The 5749-nt window shown below is 42.7% G+C and overlaps 1 long non-coding RNA gene across 1 annotated transcript; it reads right to left on the bottom strand.

The window, feature by feature from the left end:
• Positions 1–200: 200 nt before the first annotated feature.
• LOC142906591 (uncharacterized) lies at positions 201–5260 on the bottom strand. The gene is made up of 2 exons (XR_012930385.1): positions 4227–5260; positions 201–2480 (listed from the first exon to the last, which is right to left on the bottom strand). It is a non-coding gene; the product is annotated as an uncharacterized LOC142906591 (long non-coding RNA).
• Between the last annotated feature and the right edge of the window lie 489 nt (positions 5261–5749).

Here is a 5749-nt window from a genome sequence, read left to right as displayed (position 1 = left end):
GGGTTTCCATCTCAAGGTGGTGTGTTAACTATTAGCTGATCGTGCAAACATTGTTCTGTCGCTTGAGTTGCATGAATAGGGTCATTTCAAATTATTTTAGTCATTCGTTTCCTTCATCGCGTAACCTTACCAATGACTTCGTTGATGACACACTAAACATTTATAATAATCTATGTTATGAATCTACACACTCATATGAATACCATTGTTTTGAGATATTTATTTTGATCACAGAATATTGCCGGCGAATTAATTGATGTGCCATTAGCCAATTGATAAGCATCTGTTAGGCAAACCTACACAGCCGAACATACACTATTGTTTAGAGACATTCTGTTAATTGCTTAATCTTTCAAATTATTTCATTGATGTCCACTTTTGCCATTGGCCACATGTTTCTTGAGCACGGTTCCGTCATTTTTAAGGACTTTTTCTATCGTCGTGTATTGACGTGCTACTGTGAGGAGTTAGCCTATTGTTCTATTGCTCAGTTTAAACAACGCAACCATTGAGGGTTAATTGTATTGATCGATGAGTAGGACATATACAGGAGTACTGTGGTGGCAATTTCGATCATTAAGTGTGTTCGGAAATTAGAGTGTTTTTAGATATTAAAGTTTCTTAACACAGAAGAGTCTGAGTGGTTCCTTCCTCAGTTCATGCGTAATTATCTTAATTATAAGAACTGTATCCTGTGGCGAGCTCTGAATTCTGAGACCGGACGTAATAACACTAAAACATTATCAGTAAAAGTTAAAGCGAAAATCATTGTATTGGTAATACACCCGAGACAACGAAGCCGAGCCTAATTTATATAATTTGAATATATTTGCATACTTCAATAACTATTTTATTTTGATAAAATTACAATTTTAGAATGTATTTTTTATTATTATTATTTTTCAAAACAATATATACAACAAGGCTATAGGGAGACCTTTGTCTTCATCTCCGTGTCCGTGTGTCTCCTTGACTGTCTCCATGTCTATATCCGTATCTCTCTGTGTCTCGTAATGAGAGCAAATGCCCAGTCGGATGAACCTGAAGAGTTTCACTCAGTGGTGGGGCCTCAACCATCACACGGCCCCACGAAAACAAAGCACCTGTATGGGTATTTTATGCTGAAGGTTGTCGATGTTTTTGTGTGTAAGTGTGTGTGACTTTTTAAATGGGTAATTTAAAAACTAAATTATTCCCAAAATTGCCCCCATCATAAATTAATGAAAATGTTTTTTGAACCAAGAAAATTTGGATTTTTTCTTCTTGGCCATGGCGGTACTGTTGGTGGCATTGATAGCGGTGCTGGTGGCAGTGGCGGTGGCGGTGATTTCCTTGGCATTGGTGTCGGTGTTGGCGGGGGTGGCATTGGTAACGGCGGTGGCGGCGGCAGTGGCAAGACGAAGCGTCTCAATCTCCTGAAGGAGGGTCTCCTTCTTTCGAAGCAGCGTCACGTTCTCCAAATGCAGCCTCTCATTTCCTTGACGCAGCATCCCATGTTGCCACATCGCTCGCTCTTGTAGCATCGTCTCCGCTTGCATCGCCACGAACTCCTGACGAGTCACCTCCATCCCTGCATGTAGCGTCGTGTTTTCCTCGTGCAGCTTCGATCTTCTCCGCCCCAGATTCTCGTTCTGCTGTCGAAGCATCGCGTTTTGCACTTCAAACGTTAACAAGGCTGAAAAGTGTGAAACAGGGATCATCATTAGGAAAGGGACTGAAATAGAAAATGTACTTTCTCTGCAATGTAGTGATAACTTTATTTGCAACTGTATTGTATTTGACATATCTCCACGTCTGTTTACAGACCAGTGGAAAAGTTACCCTCGATAAAATTTGAAATTTGAAGTGTCTTGAGTTATCAGCGGGTAATATAGAAGATAACTTTACAATTAAAGCATGTAATGGGTAACGTTGCCAGCACATGATGAGATGTGTTTACAGCTATGCTCAATTTTTTTCAACTCCGCTTATTACAAATTTATTTTTAATCAACGAAGGAAACGTGATGAAAAAATAAAAGCACGAAACTTCACGCACTCCCACACAAATACATACACACGCACTTTCAGACAGATATATATCGAGATTCACAACCTCACATCAAGATCCATACACCCACACCGCATGTTTCTACTTACCATGTTTCCAATGACGCCGCTTCATGACCTGAATGAAAACCGTCATGACCATCAACCCAATCATGAGCAATACCAAAGTCCATGCCAGTGAATCCGTGCCAGGGTTCGGGCATGGTGGCTTGGGGATGAGATGTGAAGCTTTGCATATGTTGCCCACGAAGAGGGAGAAGAGGAACCGGACAAATTTGATGCAGAACTGCAACAGCAGCAGCAGTAGCATCAGCATCTTGCCGCTTGTGTTGTCAAAGTCCGTGTGTGAGTGCCAAGTGCGAGCGTGCGTTCTTATAGCACTCCCAGTGGTGACGTCATCAGTTCCGGCCGTGACGCATTGTTACAGGTTTCCTGTCATGACACGTGGTTAGAAAATCCCCTGTGACATCACAAGCACGACTGCACAATAATTATTTCGTTTAGGTGAAAAAAACATTTACACTAATGTACGCTAGATTTGATCAACGAAACCTCTGCATTGCAAATTTAATTTGATAATCATTAAATCAATGGGCACACTTATTTTACACTCGATTCAAATGTTTGTTTTTATTCCGTTTAACATGTCAGCTTTCGTGACCAATGTTTTCCATAATAGAGGTTTTTGGGTTAGATCTCTTGAATATAAATGTGTCGTCAAACTCACCACCACTATCGATTAAGCCTGCTCCATTCCCATTGAAACTACCTTCTCTTGCTGTTCACGTTACCCTTACACATTTACAAATTTGCGTTTAGATTATTTGGCTGCTATGAATTTCAACGTGATAAGCTTCTACGTTCAGCTATCATTAGTCAACAGTTTGCTTCTGAAAAGTAGCGAATAGCTTGGAAGGTGTTCCATAGCAAATGCAATAGTTTAGTTTAAACGTTTCACTATTCACCATCATTGTCAACCTTTATCATCCAACATTAACAATTTACAATGTGTCATTAATTGTAAATGTTGCGGGCTATGTAGGAGCCTAAATGTACAACATTTACAATTGTAAATGTATTTTTTATTACTATATGTACCTTATTTTTTTTTTTCATTATTCATGGAAAGTTGTTTCATATTAAGTAAATAAATCGTACTGAAATAATTTTGGCAGTAGGAAAATAATACACTGGAATGAAATCCCAATTTCATAGCACTTCATGCCAATGAAGTGCTATGTCCTACCAGACAGTCTCGCTCCCTTCACCTGATGAAGGCCGCTTGTGTTGTGGCCGAAACGTCGTGAGAATATTATTGTGTTATTTTATTTGATCAATTTATTATTTTATTCTCATTCTACGTGACTTTACCGAAAGAACCAAAGAAGAATATATCACGACGTTTCGATCGCAACACAAACGGTCGTCCTCAGGCAGAATAAATCTCCCCCATTAACACAACTGACTTGCTTGCGTCCGTGGATGGAATTGCTTTCCATCTCAGACCCAGCTTGCTTGCCCATCGCCACATATATAACCACTTGTTGTAACAGCTCTCTCGCGCTATCAGCAGTTCCACTCTGGATTATTTTTTCCGCCTGAGGACGATTGCTTGTGTTGCGATCCGAACGTCGTGAGAATTTTTTTTATTTTGTTTTCTTTTTCTACCTACGTGACTTTACCGAAAAAACCAAAGAGTATACATACACAAGGTCCAATCTTAATTGGCGCCGCAGTTGTGAAATGTTGCTCCCTCGCCTTGTATGCAGAAGGATTTGGGTTCGATCCCGACCATGACACCTGTATATTTGGAGTTTCCACGTCTGTCTCAGTGGTCGCATGGATTTTTCTCCAGGTCTTCCGTTTTTTTTCCCTCCACATCAACATCACAAGTTTAGAGTATTTGGCTTATCTACATTTCCACGAAATAAGCCACTTCGTTGAGCTTTTCAATTGGTGGAAAAGTCACTTCTCCACAATCTATATTGCTCAGATGACTTTTACATCCGCGGTATTAACTGGGGTGGCCACTGAAATTGAACCTCAAACCCCTGCAAAACTAGACATCTCCACTCCTCATCTTTGTCATCACTTTTAAGACATTTGTGTTTTACTTTGTTGTAATAATAAAACGATAATGAATGCACACAATATTTTACCGATTTAAAATATACTCACTTTGAGAGGAAGTGTGTCGGAGCTGGCGAACAGCAGACGAGCTTCGAGCACAATCGGGCACCGTCAGGGACGAGCGTCATGCCGACTCAGCGGTCATCCAGCAGCAGAGAGGCCTGCAGTTGCCGCCAAGAGATAGAGAGCGCCATGTGTATGACACGCCCACACACACGACTCATTGCCCAGCAGGGAACCAAGGCATTTTCGGAACAACCAGACGCCAAGGCGCCTTGACGTCTGCTTAAGAAGAAAATACACCCAGACACACATAACGCACATATCGGGACTAATAAGATTACTCCAAAGTTCTCCTTGTGTTTCGAAAATGGCCATCCCAATGTGGTGCGTTAACTAATAGCTGATCGTGAAAAACATTCTTGGGTCCATTGAGCTGCATGAATACGGTCGTTTAGAAGTATATTGGTCATTCGTTTCATTAATTGCCTTACTGTACCAATGAATCTATTGAGGAAACTAACATTTATGAACATCTATGTTACGACTCTACACACTCACAGGAATACTATTGTGTTGAGATTTATTTCTTTTGATGATGGAATCTTGCCCACAAATCAATTCAAGCCCATTAGCCAATTGATGTGCATCTATTAGGCAAACAGACACTGCCGCACACTATTGTTCCAGGGCATTTCGTAAATTGCATAAACTTTCCAGGGGTGCGAGACGTTAGGGGTCGTTAGTCTGGACCTGACGGAGCAGCCGGGGGGTAGCGGTGTGAGTGGAACGGGGGAGTCGGTGAGCAGCGGCCCCGACAATTCAGTGATGGCGGGGGACGGTAGCCCCCACACTACACAGAGACACACATAAGTGTATATATAGTGTACAGTACTACACAGAGACACAGAAGTGTATATATAGTGTACAGTACTACACAGAGACACACAGAAGTGTATATATAGTGTACAGTACTACACAGAGACACAGAAGTGTATATATAGTGTACAGTACTACACAGAGACACACAGGAGTGTATATATAATATCAGCGACCTGATATTAAAGTTGCATGGTCGCGGCAAGGGCCATCGAACCACCGCGAGTGGAGCCTCACACATGCACGGGTCAGTGGACTGGTAGCGGGAGAACAGAGAGCGGACGTCGGTGAGATCACTGCGGCGACGTCATCTGAGCTGGGATCCGGACATCGAAAGGGCGGGAGAATCCGAGCCCCTGATTGGACGGGAGCCCAAGGGTCGGAAAGAGCAAATATTCCTTTGTTGTAGGTAGGATAAAAAGGGGGGGGGGGATCGGGGTAGCAAGGGGGTTCTTCTGGTTCAAGATCATCGCGGTCCCGGGAGCAGGAGAGTCAGCCATCCGAGACGTCCGTGAGACGTACTCCAGCATCGGCAGGCTCGTCGCCTCATTCCCTCACAGCGGTCAGTACATCGGGGAGAAGTAAGTACGAGTGAGAGAGGCGTAAGTTCAGCCGTTTTACATCCAGGATAGAGAGCGGGGCGAGCGGTAGGGGAAATCGACTCGTAGACCTCCGAGGGATAGGTTAGCGTC

Source organism: Petromyzon marinus, chromosome 68, assembly GCF_048934315.1.
Source record: "Petromyzon marinus isolate PM22_M1 ecotype Great Lakes invasive population chromosome 68, UKy_Petmar_22M1.pri1.0, whole genome shotgun sequence".
Taxonomy (NCBI): Eukaryota; Metazoa; Chordata; class Hyperoartia; order Petromyzontiformes; family Petromyzontidae; genus Petromyzon; species Petromyzon marinus.
Note: the sequence above shows the minus strand (reverse complement) of the source record. Positions and strands in the feature narration are given on the sequence as shown.